Here is a 15,662-nt window from a genome sequence, read left to right as displayed (position 1 = left end):
CAATAGTGCTCAATTGCCACTCTGAACTCGAAGCATGTCACAGATGCCCACAGGGTGTCCCCGAAATTGAAATGGCGGTGTTCTTTTAAGCGCGAAAATAAACTACCTTCATCGAACGCTGATTCTGCTCCCAAATATGACGCTAGCAGTCCGGACTACATGTTAAATTTTCAGAATGAATTGTTAAATTGTGAATACAGTTAGTGTCACTTTTCGGAAATATCTTATAGAAAAAGCCTGGCCCGACGAAGCCCAATAATACATGGGGCTGCATGGCGCAAACTAGCGGGAACGGGCCTCACTTTTTCATTAAACGTTTAAGAATATAACTTATAACTTTTGAACAGGGATAACGGTTTGTTCTGAAAGTTTAGAATCTGGTCCGTACCACTACTGCTAAATTTCGTCGCAGACAAAGCATTCAGCGATGCTTGGTTTGTTATTGCAGTAAAAGGAAAAAGAAAAAAAAACTAATTCTTTTCGTTGATACGCTAACAAAAGAAAAAAAAAAAACAGTGCGAAACGTCACAAGCTAAAAAGGAACGTGCCAAATACGCATCAATGACAAATTAAAATATTTCATTAGAAGTTCATGAAGTCTATAAACATGAACAAACAATTTAATCTAATAAAGCATGATGTATCTGTAACGCAAACCACAAGTAAACGTCAAAATTCACCGAGTGAAGAGGAGAAAGACGACTACGACGAAGGCATAAACTGAGAAGACGAAGTCACACGTTCAGTCACTACAACTGGAGATTGTGTAACTTGTAGAAACAATAGCAGAATAACCGCGATGGAACAGCGTCAGTAAGCAATTTACATCTCTATTCGTTACTACTTCGTATTCTTCAGTCAATACAGGCCTAAAATGTTTTTCTTACTCCCAGGGGCGGTGAACCAGGATTTCCCCAAACAGTCTACGAGTGAGTGCCTTTAGGTTACTATCACCAGACGCGACGGCGCTGAGTCTGAAGCTCGGGACTGAGTTTCGTAGAGTTGATAGTCCTGTCTCGTTAATACGGACCCCCTTAATCTGCATACCCCGCTGTATCAATTGTTTCAGTGGAGAATTAAAACAAATATATATTCTGCCAATAAGATGTTGTAAAGTAAAAGAAACAATTTCTTGAGAACACACTGTATGCTACGTCGGACATCAGGGGTTACAAGACATGCTAATTATCTAACTGATTACTTAAAATTTACAAGGTAATGTTTTAGAGTTTCAGTTAGAAACTTGCCGAGTGTCATCAAAAACCCCTGAATCATTCGTTTTTGGGAAGACTTAAAACGCGTGCGAACGTTGGGTCCGCTACAGCTCTTATTCGTGCGAGAGGCATAAGGCTAGCGATACGAAAATGCGGAGGCCCCCCTGGTGTTCAGCCTGCTCCATGAGTGGGAACTTTAGTGCACTTCCACACTTTACACATGCTCTAAGTATTCACAAAAATGATTGATTCAGGTCTTTTTGATGGCGTTGAGGAAGTTTCTTACTGGTAGCATTCAGATGTTTTATTCGCCAAACCAACGAAAAACATGTGGCGTGCCCCAGCCAACGACTGAGGAATCATTTCGATATTTTGTAACTTCTGGCGCGCAAATAAAATCGTCTTTTCCCCAATTATCCTTTTTAGAACTGCGGGCACCTCGGAAGTTTGCAATTGGAGTCATATGTTATATCTACTCATTTAAAGTTACTAATTACATTTTAATAATTAGCTAATTTGTAAGCGTATTGCATTCCCTGATGTCCGCCGTTGATAACAGTCTCTTAGAAAAAAAAAACTTCTTTTTTTTCCCAACCTTCTTTCGGCAACCATCTGTACCTTCGCTGAAACTGCCGCTATGGGCAACCTGCAATGCAGTTTTGCTTGGCGCTATCTAGCGACTGGAGCAAGAATGATTAGGTATGCCTGGAAGTGGTGGCTGCATTGATAAAACGTTAGATATTTCCTTCGGTAGCGATGCTTAGCCTACTGTTTGAAGCAAGACATGCTGGACAGGCCAGGAATCCGCGGTGGGCATATTATATGCCAGTACGACGGAGTCTACAGCCCCTGCGGGCCTATTGAAACAACGGAGTGAGGCACGTGACTACGTATGGCCGGAGCCCGCTTCTATGCTGAGAAGTGTTCGGCCTTTCGCTGCGTCATGCTTTAATATGCTTCGCTCGTATAGACCTTTGCGTCGCTTATCACGCGGACGAAAAATGCTGAGTCACTGAGCTGTGGACCCATGCCCAGCGTCCAATATACCACACAGCAGATGAACAGCGCATGCTCAGAAGGCGTTCCACAACCCAGCAGACAAAGATGGCAGCGCACAGAAAGCAATTTTTTGCAAAGGTCTATATGTAGCGCACATTGAATCCGTCGGAACGCATTGTAGGGTTATCGTTCACTCTTAGCAAAGCTACAAAGAGACAGTTAGAACTGCGAAATCCGCATCTGCTGGCGCCACCTGGCCGTTGCTGACTGGCTATAGACAAGCGTTTGGGAAACGAATTCTATAAATAATGACGGAATCACAATATGCGTGATTTTTTTTTTCGGGGGGGGGGGGGGGGGGGGGGGGGAGAGATTTAGGTGCTCCTATCATCGAGATACCATTGTATTAAGTATTTGGCCTTGCCGCTGATTGTGCACTTTCCAGCTTTCAAGAATGCATATTCCATTCCACCTCCACTCTCTAGAATTAGAGTTTCCGACAATTCCACTCTTTTCAACTCCTCATGAAGACACTGGGCCCATGCCGACACTTCTGCAATGGCTGAACTCCACCACTCCGTTCCTCTAATTCCTAAACGTGGAAAAATCGCCAGCAACAGCCAAATAATGCTACAAAAAAAAAAAAAAAAACATTGTAATGCTTTTGATGTCACCAAACGCGGAGAAGACTGCAAAATTACACAAAAGCTTCCTCAAAGCACTCAATCTACTAAGCCGAAAGGTACAAAGCGCTTCGTGGCACTTGGTGTCACTGCAGACATTGATCACAAGCTCAAGCGTAAAATGCTCGCGAGTAGCTAGAGACGGCAAAATATTATAACTACACTCTAAAAAAATCCCGTGCGTTCACTTTTCCGCACAACACTCGGAGAGCCAATCACCGCAACTTACGGAGGCAGCTCAGCGAATGACAATGCCGAAACATATGTTTAGACCTGAAAACGCAGTCTGAGTTGTGACATTAAGCAATGCAAAATGTCACGCTTGCATTGCTTAATGTCACAACTCAGACTGCGTTTTTTGGTCTAAGCATATGTTTCGGCATCGTCATTCGCTGAGCTGCCTCCGTAAGTCGCACTGAATGGCTCTCCGAGTGTTGTGCGGGAAAGTGGACGCACGGGCTTTTTTCAGAGTGTACACATTTTCTTCGCAAACAGACCGTCGGCCAGTAAGTGTTCCTCCATGCGTCTTTGGCCCGTCAGAACGCAAGGAGGAGCATGCCAATCAGAGGGCAACATGGATAACACGTCGGGAATGCACGATGACGAGGCAACCAAGCGCGTGCCGCCATTGTTTAAGGTAGGTGGGGGGGGGAGGGACTAAAGACTTGTGAACGGATTTTGGGATAAAACATAGCCTTCCATATACTGACAAGGCCGGGCACATCGCTACGAGAAGCGGCCGCCGAAATAAAAAAGGTGGAGCGGCCGACAACGGCTGGGAGGAAAACCCCGTTACTGGCCAACTCTGCGGCGAGACGCCGAAAAACATTTCTCCCGAAAGAACAAGGGTGTTTCGGGTCCTCGCCGCTGAAAAAGCTGTGCGCTGAAATGTCCAGGTTCCCCGAGAAATGGCTCTTTGATGCTCTTTGCTACCAGATCGTCGCGCTCCGAATCTGTGACCGGGCACTCTATGGCTCCGTGGTCGAACTGCCAGGCTTTGTTAGTATAGAGAAGGCTATGAGTAAATAAGCGCACGAGGTACGCAAGGAGCAGACGAACTTGCACACCGTATACCCTCCACTGATACATGGTTACCTTATTGTTCGTTTGATAAGGTCGTAAAATGTCTAGTTCGTGCGTGGTGTCAGAAGCTACTTTGCTCTTTGCTTCGATATACTTGCGTAACAGCGCCGCACTACTTCGTTTCGCCTTAAGTCCAGACGCAGCTGACGCTACGAGCACACGGGGCCAAACAGACAGCGTTAAAGGGTCCTGCACCAGAAGCAGACGAATTGCTCATCGAATAACAAAGCCTCGAGCGTCTCACAAACGCGACGCTAGCTCGCCGCGACGCCAAGACGCACGCGTCTGCCGCTCTTCGACGTACTCTCTTTAAGCTTTAGCGCGTTTGTCGCTTGGGGCCTCTCAGAGATCCAATAACGATGACGCAATGCGCGTGTCTCGTCTTGTACAGGGTGTGCGCGCAAGTTCTGACCGCCATGAGGGGACGATAGAAATACTTCCGGTTCGCCAATGTTTACCTTGTGTCTGCACTCTCAACAAAAGGGTAGTCGTAGGGTACTACATTTGAGGTAGTCAGAAGCCGTCACAGATATCGCTACACCCCCTTAGTAATACTAACGACACCATGGGTAATTAGTTACACGGCATGCAATCAACAGGTAGTCACAGTGAGCACCCCCAAAAGCAACATGGCGGCTGGCAAGCGACATTGGAGCAATAGGAGTAAGGCCTAGCGAGCTGGACTGCTTTTTGCTAAAATACGATTCTCAAGTGCGTACGCCCGTTCGCTGCCTTCCGTGCGCACTAAAGCACTCCAAAACGCGCCTCGAAGCACCGGCACCGCACCTATTACGAGTAGGGGCGGCGATGTGAGGAAGGGGGGGGGGGGGGGGGGGGGGGCCTTGAGGGGGTTTGTTCGCGACTGCTTTCGCGCGGCCGGCTGCATTTACTTCGCGGCCAGAAAACATTCAAAGAAGGAATCGTATAGCGACAAATGAAATTATGTCTTTATTGAACAGTGAATCTGCTTGCTGTGCTTGCCGCAAGTGATCCGGCGTTTTCGGTTGACAGCGGCGATGCGAGGTATCACCAACTCAAGCGGCGGCGGTTCCGATCGTTCAACGCTTCTGCTCACCTGTTAGCATTCGTTATCCACTTTCAAGTCCGTGGTAATCCTTACCGCGTCTGTGCACGCACTATTCACCGCACGGAACACCCATTCAACTGGCTATGGGACTGGTCGCATTGGGACGAGAGGCCGAGAACCGAACCCTGTGTAAGTTCCGTGGAGACATGGAACGCCTCCATGTTTTTCACTCAAATAAGTAGACATATAAACGCGCGACTCCTTGAATTGGGCGGCGACACGCGCCACCTAGCGGACAGCGCTCCAACTAATAAAAAAAAAACAGTCAGCTCTGAGCGTCTCGCCAGACATGCACGCACGTGCATATTCCGCACCGCTCTTCACACATAGGCGACATACAGACACCATCGAATTTTATACATGAACGCGTTCACAAACAGCACAAGGTACAAGATGATATATTGACACTCTACATTCCTATACACACAACTAGTCGACACCACCAGCTTATATACTGCTGTATTTTCTTTGACCGATTAGGATGGTGACCACTGTCATATTTTGCATAAATACGAAAAGACTTTGCAAGATTTATTCGTATATATTATTTTACTCTACTGCCCTTAGGAAAGCGCTTGTATCTCTAAAGTAATCCATTTCAAAAGTGAACTGCAGGTTATAAATGAAATTGAATAGTCGCTACACGTCACGTTTTGATCAGTTTCGTTTTCTCGCTTGCCTACACTTCAAGTATACAGAAGCCTGTTTAATTAATTGTATTAATTATCGAAACCAATTTCTGCAATCAACTTTCTGAACACGCTGATGCATTTTCTTTTCTCTTTTTACATATCCGAATGACTTCAGCGGCGGTTGAGTAAATGTTGAGTACACTGAGCACGTGCAGGTGATTCTAGCCATGGAGACCAGAAGGGTAGGAGAGGGCATAACGTCAGCCGCGTAGGCTGACGTTATGCGTCAGCCGCGTAGGCCTTGACGCCTCACCTCTTTCTCATTTTCCTCCTTACTCTCACCACATCACGTGACCGTAGCTAGCCTTCCTGTAGCCTTCGATCTGATAAAACCCACCGGACGGAGCGCGCGCAAGTCTGCAAGGAATCCTCCTACAATCAAACATCCATCTCGCACGTGACATGTCACGCGCACCAATCGCCAGACAGATATGCGGTCACGCTGGGCGCAAAATCGTTTAAACCTTTTATGACTAGGCTTCACCAATATTGCAACGTACCTTCTCCTAGTACTTCTAACCTCCTTGATTCTAGCGAAGCCCGTCCGCCGTCATCAGCTTTGAAGCAGCGCCAAACAGCACCTTAAATCCTTTCTTCAAGTGAAGCCAGCTCCCAGCTATGAAATTACGCGAAAAGCCTAACCAGCGGCACTTAGTTTCCCCGATCCCAAAGGAGCGGACTAAAGCTGATAGCTTTCGGCTTCGGTCTCATTGGCTGGCGGTCGTCGACGAGGCTCCTATTGGCCGCTGCTTGTCAGTTTCAACGACCGCCACCCCATGGCGCTGCGTGTCCGCGCCGCACAAGAGGCGTCAAAGGTCAGAGCGGCAAAGAGAGCTGGTAGGGCGCGCGATCGACCGATACAAATACGGCCGACGTGGAAAAACGACAAGCATGATTTCGCATTCACAGCGCATAAGAAGTGCTTAGGTGTAACTCGAACTTTTTTAAAGTCTTTTTCGAATACATGAACCGGGCTAGTCAAATCGGTAGCCCTGAAGATGCGCCCACGATACTGTCGGCAGTTAATTAAGTACAAAACGAGCGTGTTGGTGACAGTAATTAAACATGAAGAAGATACATAAAAAGGGGACGGACAGCAATGATTTCTAACTAGCAACAACATTTATTGACCCGAAGTTTGCATATACAGTCAAACTCGTTTCGAACATGAGGACAGAGAGACGCCACATGAGTTTTGAAAGTTTATGACACCTAGCTGTCTGGTGGATGGCGTCAGAAATGAAACCCAGAAGGGTATTCACGTTCAGGCAATAGTAGAGATCTACAACATCGAGTGAGACCGCTCGTACAACTTTAGTGCCGGCGTGCGACCCGTCCAACACGAAAAGTAGGTCTTCTAAATATCTCAGTCTGAAAGGTATGGGGAGCTCCAATATGCCGAGATGTTTCTGCAGAAACTTCGCCAAAGGCCTCTGTCTCAGATACAATAATGCGGAACGGAGCGCCAGGTTTGTGCGCTTTAGCGGAAAAGAAAATGGAGAGGTACTGCTCCACTGGGGCGAGAACGGTACTTTTTAAAAAAGGGAAGTTAGATGAGTCGCGAAGTGCCTTCGCCCTGGACATGAGGGACCCGGATGGCCGCGTTTTGAGGCCGATAAAGTTCTTTTTCAAGGCCTCGTCGGATTCACCTTGCATTTTTTGTTTGTTTAGGTTGACGAACTGACCCGTTCCGTCAGCTTGAAGTAATCTCAGCTTACCGGCCTGAAGTTCTTCGATGACTGGCGCAGATGGCTTTTTGGTTGTCCTGCTCCTATCGTGGAAGCATACGGCCCTTGTTCCTGCACCGACAGTCTTGACGGTTATCCCCTGGAATCTTGGCGTCAATCTCGTACACCGACGCCAGTTCGTCGACTCTGGAGCTACCCACGGGCGGGGCCAACATAGGTCCTTGGGCGAGCAGGCTTTCCGTGGCCGGAGACAGCTGAACTCCTTACAAGTTGAGTGGGACTCTGGTTGGGCCTTGGTTGACAGGTCTTCAGCTTTTTTCAGGTGACGGAGAAAATGAGCCCAGGAGTCTAATAGCACTGCGCTGGCTGACTCCTGTAGAAATATGAAGGTCGCTTGACGGTCATAGTTGGGTCCCAGGTGTCCGCACATCACGGAGGGCTGGAGCTGTTGCATTTCCTTGAGGGACGAGTACTCTTTAATTCTTTTCACCCAAGGGAACAGGAACGGTGTCCGATTCCGTGTGCGTAAATTTCAGGAGGTACCGCAGCTGGTCCTCGGCGGTTAGACTTTTAAATGTTGCGCTGCTCACTAAGCGTCCTCAAAAACAAACAAAAAACAATAGCTAACCGGAAGTAACATACTCCCCTTGGAAGTTCAGCCATTATTCGTTTTTGCTTCTTTCGCACACTCTGAATACGCAGTATTGTATCGATCGATATTGCTGAACACTTTTAATTGGGCGGCGGCTTACGCTACCAACGTGGATTTTAATAATTAACTAAGTTTAAGCATTGAATAAATTAGGAAAACAAATCATTTTTAATCGCGACGTCACACCAACTGTGGTCATCTAAGGGGCACTAAAATTACATGCACTTCTATGCTACTCAAATACCGAATCTGAAACGGATTGTCAAAGCTGTGGCGCAGCTCATGCGCCCGCTTCACATACACCGGACTGAGGATCGAGTCCTAAAAAGTCCGGGGCGACTTGCGTTTTTTTTTCTTGCTTTTTTTGCAAGCATTTGGCGATTTTGACGTCGAACGGTGTACGTCCATCCCTACTACGACAACAACTAGAACGACAACGGACGTCATTTCCAGTGGTGGAAAGAACCCAGAATAGCAGTCGCAGTAAAAATTCGAGAAAAACGAGGATCGTTCACCCCTCCAACTCACAGCCATATGGGGTCCCCACGTGATCTGGAGTCGATTATTGCCACTAATGCTCAACAAAGCAACGCGCTAAGGTGGGCAAAGCACAGAGATCGCGCTAAATTCCACATACCTTTAAGGTAAGGCTGGACTATTCTAGGTTGTCTCAATGTCCCTCTTTTTAGGGTGATGTCATCCTTTGTATGCTTCGTTTCAGCTTAAGTTCAGATGCAGTCGGTGCTACAAAGGCGAACTCCTCGCTTCCAGCGTCCCTGCCAAGCACGCGTGCTCGTTCAGTGTAAGCACTGTTCAGGGCCACATGCTCACACTTGTTGCATCGGGTGCGCCTGGAATTAATATGAAACGAAGCATCGTACCCGATGCCAAGAGCACACGCTCACAGAAAGAATACAAAAAAAAACAAAAAAAAAAACGTTCAGCCTTTCATCTCTCGTGAAGAAGGAAGACCAGCGGAGCTGTACTTGATAAACTGCCGCAACGCGCACGCGCCCGATTCCCGCTTCTTCTCGTCCGACAGGCCGCCGATTGTGGATACGTTGTCGGCGAACTATACTTTGTCTCACCTTAGAATGGACTAACTGCGAAGGCTGTGCAAACGCGAGCGGCTAGCCTTGACTGCTGTGACTAAAGCACTCGCTGCACGAGCGCTCGTGCAGCTGCCGATGGCTTCATCCAGAGCAACTAGCTCACGCGTTTAGCATGCGCGGCTAACAATAGTCCATGCTAAGGTGAGACGAAGTATAGAGTCGGTCGCACACGGAGCACGTGACGCCAAACGGGTTCTCCACGAACTCCCTCCGGAACCTCGCCGTCGCACCCGGGAACTGTTCAACCGGCGTGGAGTGCAGTCGTCGCCGGGCCTCGCGCTTGAGCTTCGCCTCCGTGGTGCGATCGTCGTCCGTGGCGTTGGCCCGCCGGCGCCCTTTACATCGCTGGTTTTGTTCTCGGCGGCGGCTTTCCAGGCGAGCGATGTGCTCTTTGGAACAATAATCTGAAGCGGTGGAGGCAGTGGAAATCGAGGCGGCAGTGGCTTTGCGGCGGTTTCGGAACTATTCGCGCTGCTGCGTACGTCGCCGCTCCTTCCGCAGCCTGTCGTTTTTTCCCGAAAGGGCGCGCGGCCGACCCATCGTGTGTAAAGCCCCTTGATAAAAGCGTTTTTTTACAAGTACCGCCAACCATTGTTGCGGAAGCGCGCGAGACACGTGCCGTGAGCGGGTGCTCCGCCGCCATTCGCTTCCAAGGCCCGCTTATTTCGGTGCTGCGCCGCCATTTGCTTCCAAGGGCCGCTCGAGACATGGGCCTCGTGCACTCGCGCATTTGACGCTACTTGTAAGACAAGCGCAAACAGATCGAGGGGCTTTAATCGTGTGTCCAAACCGAAACTGATAAGAGCGTAGGAAACAGCGCGCAAAACAGACGAGGACAAACAAACAAAACAAACGTGACGAGCGCCGCGCTCGTTACGTGTGCTTCTTCTTCGTCGTCGTCTGTTTTTTGCGCTGTTTCCTACGATGAATTCCCACCAACGCGCCAAACTATCAATTCTTCTATGATAGCTGGAAAGGCTGCCGCCATCTACGAGCGACGGCGGAGACCATATGGGTAGGGTGCTTGTTATCAGCGATTTTACAGCTCCGCTGTAAAAATCGCTGATGACAAAATGTCACCGAAGCACTGTGAGCGACACGAGCGTATGCAGAAACACGCTCTTTACGCGCTTCAGAAATGAAAAAGAAATATAATAAGCGTTTGGAACGAAATGGTGGGATGGCATCACCCTAGGCAAAGCTATTCGAGGGTGCCTTCTATGAAATGTCATCAGAGTCGGATCGCGCTAACTTGGCTATTGGGCCCGAGCCCGACCTTCGACGCGCTGATTGGACACGAGCCGCAGCCGAACACCGACACAGCGCTCGTGCTCAATCTCGCGCCTCGATTGATCTGACTGTGATGACGCGTGCGGAGGCTTTCTGTCCAAGTGGTGTTGGTCAGAGTCCTTTAGTCAGAGCTGTACCGCCTAGACAGAAGACCTCCGCATGGTCTCCTCTCCCTGTATGAAATGTCATCAGAGTCGGATCGCGCTAACTCGGCTATTGGGCCCGAGCCCGACCTTCGACGCGCTGATTGGACACGAGCCCCAGCCCAACACCGACACAGCGCTCGTGCTCAATCTCGCGCCTCGATTGATCTGACTGTGATGACGCGTGCGGAGGCTTTCTGTCTAAGTGGTGTTGGTCAGAGTCCTTTAGTCAGAGCTGTACCGCCTAGACAGAAGACCTCCGCATGGTCTCCTCTACCTGTATGAAATGTCATCAGAGTCGGATCGCGCTAACTCGGCTATTGGGCCCGAGCCCGACCTTCGACGCGCTGATTGGACATGAGCCCCAGCCCAACACCGACACAGCGCTCGTGCTCAATCTCGCGCCTCGATTGATCTGACTGTGATGACGCGTGCGGAGGCTTTCTGTCCAAGTGGTGTTGGTCAGAGTCCTTTAGTCAGAGCTGCACCGCCTAGACAGAAGACCTCCGCATGGTCTCCTCTCCCTGTATGAAATGTCATCAGAGTCGGATCGCGCTAACTCGGCTATTGGGCCCGAGCCCGACCTTCGACGCGCTGATTGGACACGAGCCCCAGCCGAACACCGACACAGCGCTCGTGCTCAATCTCGCGCCTCGATTGATCTGACTGTGATGACGCGTGCGGAGGCTTTCTGTCCAAGTGGTGTTGGTCAGAGTCCTTTAGTCAGAGCTGTACCGCCTAGACAGAAGACCTCCGCATGGTCTCCTCTCCCTGTATGAAATGTCATTAGAGTCGGATCGCGCTAACTCGGCTATTGGGCCCGAGCCCCACCTTCGACGCGCTGATTGGACACGAGCCCCAGCCCAACACCGACACAGCGCTCGTGCTCAATCTCGCGCCTCGATTGATCTGACTGTGATGACGCGTGCGGAGGCTTTCTGTCCAAGTGGTGTTGGTCAGAGTCCTTTAGTCAGAGCTGTACCGCCTAGACAGAAGACCTCCGCATGGTCTCCTCTCCCTGTATGAAATGTCATTAGAGTCGGATCGCGCTAACTCGGCTATTGGGCCCGAGCCCCACCTTCGACGCGCTGATTGGACACGAGCCCCAGCCCAACACCGACACAGCGCTCGTGCTCAATCTCGCGCCTCGATTGATCTGACTGTGATGACGCGTGCGGAGGCTTTCTGTCCAAGTGGTGTTGGTCAGAGTCCTTTAGTCAGAGCTGTACCGCCTAGACAGAAGACCTCCGCATGGTCTCCTCTCCCTGTATGAAATGTCATCAGAGTCGGATCGCGCTAACTCGGCTATTGGGCCCGAGCCCGACCTTCGACGCGCTGATTGGACACGAGCCCCAGCCCAACACCGACACAGCGCTCGTGCTCAATCTCGCGCCTCGATTGATCTGACTGTGATGACACGTGCGGAGGCTTTCTGTCTAAGTGGTGTTGGTCAGAGTCCTTTAGTCAGAGCTGTACCGCCTAGACAGAAGACCTCCGCATGGTCTCCTCTACCTGTATGAAATGTCATCAGAGTCGGATCGCGCTAACTCGGCTATTGGGCCCGAGCCCGACCTTCGACGCGCTGATAGGACACGAGCCCCAGCCGAACACCGACACAGCGCTCGTGCTCAATCTCGCGCCTCGATTGATCTGACTGTGATGACGCGTGCGGAGGCTTTCTGTCCAAGTGGTGTTGGTCAGAGTCCTTTAGTCAGAGCTGTACCGCCTAGACAGAAGACCTCCGCATGGTCTCCTCTCCCTGTATGAAATGTCATCAGAGTCGGATCGCGCTAACTCGGCTATTGGGCCCGAGCCCGACCTTCGACGCGCTGATTGGACACGAGCCCCAGCCCAACACCGACACAGCGCTCGTGCTCAATCTCGCGCCTCGATTGATCTGACTGTGATGACGCGTGCGGAGGCTTTCTGTCTAAGTGGTGTTGGTCAGAGTCCTTTAGTCAGAGCTGTACCGCCTAGACAGAAGACCTCCGCATGGTCTCCTCTACCTGTATGAAATGTCATCAGAGTCGGATCGCGCTAACTCGGCTATTGGGCCCGAGCCCGACCTTCGACGCGCTGATTGGACACGAGCCCCAGCCCAACACCGACACAGCGCTCGTGCTCAATCTCGCGCCTCGATAGATCTGACTGTGATGACGCGTGCGGAGGCTTTCTGTCCAAGTGGTGTTGGTCAGAGTCCTTTAGTCAGAGCTGCACCGCCTAGACAGAAGACCTCCGCATGGTCTCCTCTCCCTGTATGAAATGTCATCAGAGTCGGATCGCGCTAACTCGGCTATTGGGCCCGAGCCCCACCTTCGACGCGCTGATTGGACACGAGCCCCAGCCGAACACCGACACAGCTCTCGTGCTCAATCTCGCGCCTCGATTGATCTGACTGTGATGACGCGTGCGGAGGCTTTCTGTCCAAGTGGTGTTGGTCAGAGTCCTTTAGTCAGAGCTGTACCGCCTAGACAGAAGACCTCCGCATGGTCTCCTCTCCCTGTATGAAATGTCATTAGAGTCGGATCGCGCTAACTCGGCTATTGGGCCCGAGCCCCACCTTCGACGCGCTGATTGGACACGAGCCCCAGCCGAACACCGACACAGCGCTCGTGCTCAATCTCGCGCCTCGATTGATCTGACTGTGATGACGCGTGCGGAGGCTTTCTGTCCAAGTGGTGTTGGTCAGAGTCCTTTAGTCAGAGCTGCACCGCCTAAAAACAAGGCCTCCGCATGGTCTCCTCTCCCTCCATGAAATGTCATCAGAGTCGGATCGCGCTAACTCGGCTATTGGGCCCGAGCCCGACCTTCGACGCGCTGAATGGACACGAGCCCCAGCCGAACACCGACACAGCGCTCGTGCTCAATCTCGCGCCTCGATTGATCTGACTGTGATGACGCGTGCGGAGGCTTTCTGTCCAAGTGGTGTTGGTCAGAGTCCTTTAGTCAGAGCTGCACCGCCTAAAAACAAGGCCTCCGCATGGTCTCCTATCCCTCCATGAAATGTCATCAGAGTCGGATCGCGCTAACTCGGCTATTGGGCCCGAGCCCGACCTTCGACGCGCTGATTGGACACGAGCCCCAGCCCAACACCGACACAGCGCTCGTGCTCAATCTCGCGCCTCGATTGATCTGACTGTGATGACGCGTGCGGAGGCTTTCTGTCCAAGTGGTGTTGGTCAGAGTCCTTTAGTCAGAGCTGCACCGCCTAGACAGAAGACCTCCGCATGGTCTCCTCTCCCTGTATGAAATGTCATCAGAGTCGGATCGCGCTAACTCGGCTATTGGGCCCGAGCCCCACCTTCGACGCGCTGATTGGACACGAGCCCCAGCCCAACACCGACACAGCGCTCGTGCTCAATCTCGCGCCTCGATTGATCTGACTGTGATGACGCGTGCGGAGGCTTTCTGTCCAAGTGGTGTTGGTCAGAGTCCTTTAGTCAGAGCTGTACCGCCTAGACAGAAGACCTCCGCATGGTCTCCTCTCCCTGTATGAAATGTCATCAGAGTCGGATCGCGCTAACTCGGCTATTGGGCCCGAGCCCCACCTTCGACGCGCTGATTGGACACGAGCCCCAGCCGAACACCGACACAGCGCTCGTGCTCAATCTCGCGCCTCGATTGATCTGACTGTGATGACGCGTGCGGAGGCTTTCTGTCCAAGTGGTGTTGGTCAGAGTCCTTTAGTCAGAGCTGTACCGCCTAAACAGAAGGCCTCCGCATGGTCTCCTCTCCCTCCATGAAATGTCATCAGAGTCGGATCGCGCTAACTCGGCTATTGGGCCCGAGCCCGACCTTCGACGCGCTGAATGGACACGAGCCCCAGCCGAACACCGACACAGCGCTCGTGCTCAATCTCGCGCCTCGATTGATCTGACTGTGATGACGCGTGCGGAGGCTTTCTGTCCAAGTGGTGTTGGTCAGAGTCCTTTAGTCAGAGCTGTACCGCCTAGACAGAAGACCTCCGCATGGTCTCCTCTCCCTGTATGAAATGTCATCAGAGTCGGATCACGCTAACTCGGCTATTGGGCTCGAGCCCCACCTTCGACTCGCTGAATGGACACGAGCCCCAGCCGAACACCGACACAGCGCTCGTGCTCAATCTCGCGCCTCGATTGATCTGACTGTGATGACGCGTGCGGAGGCTTTCTGTCCAAGTGGTGTTGGTCAGAGTCCTTTAGTCAGAGCTGTACCGCCTAGACAGAAGACCTCCGCATGGTCTCCTCTCCCTGTATGAAATGTCATCAGAGTCGGATCACGCTAACTCGGCTATTGGGCTCGAGCCCCACCTTCGACTCGCTGAATGGACACGAGCCCCAGCCGAACACCGACACAGCGCTCGTGCTCAATCTCGCGCCTCGATTGATCTGACTGTGATGACGCGTGCGGAGGCTTTCTGTCCAAGTGGTGTTGGTCAGAGTCCTTTAGTCAGAGCTGCACCGCCTAGACAGAAGACCTCCGCATGGTCTCCTCTCCCTCCATGAAATGTCATCAGAGTCGGATCGCGCTAACTCGGCTATTGGGCCCGAGCCCGACCTTCGACGCGCTGAATGGACACGAGCCCCAGCCGAACACCGACACAGCGCTCGTGCTCAATCTCGCGCCTCGATTGATCTGACTGTGATGACGCGTGCGGAGGCTTTCTGTCCAAGTGGTGTTGGTCAGAGTCCTTTAGTCAGAGCTGTACCGCCTAGACAGAAGACCTCCGCATGGTCTCCTCTACCTGTATGAAATGTCATCAGAGTCGGATCGCGCTAACTCGGCTATTGGGCCCGAGCCCGACCTTCGACGCGCTGAATGGACACGAGCCCCAGCCGAACACCGACACAGCGCTCATGCTCAATCTCGCGCCTCGATTGATCTGACTGTGATGACGCGTGCGGAGGCTTTCTGTCCAAGTGGTGTTGGTCAGAGTCCTTTAGTCAGAGCTGCACCGCCTAGACAGAAGACCTCCGCATGGTCTCCTCTCCCTGTATGAAATGTCATCAGAGTCGGATCACGCTAACTCAGCTAATGGGC

The sequence above is a fragment of the Ixodes scapularis genome, unplaced genomic scaffold (genome assembly GCF_016920785.2).
Source record: "Ixodes scapularis isolate PalLabHiFi unplaced genomic scaffold, ASM1692078v2 PGA_scaffold3__209_contigs__length_174095766, whole genome shotgun sequence".
Classification (NCBI taxonomy): domain Eukaryota; kingdom Metazoa; phylum Arthropoda; class Arachnida; order Ixodida; family Ixodidae; genus Ixodes; species Ixodes scapularis.
The sequence above is the reverse complement of the archived record's forward strand: the minus strand, read 5'-3'. Positions refer to the sequence as shown.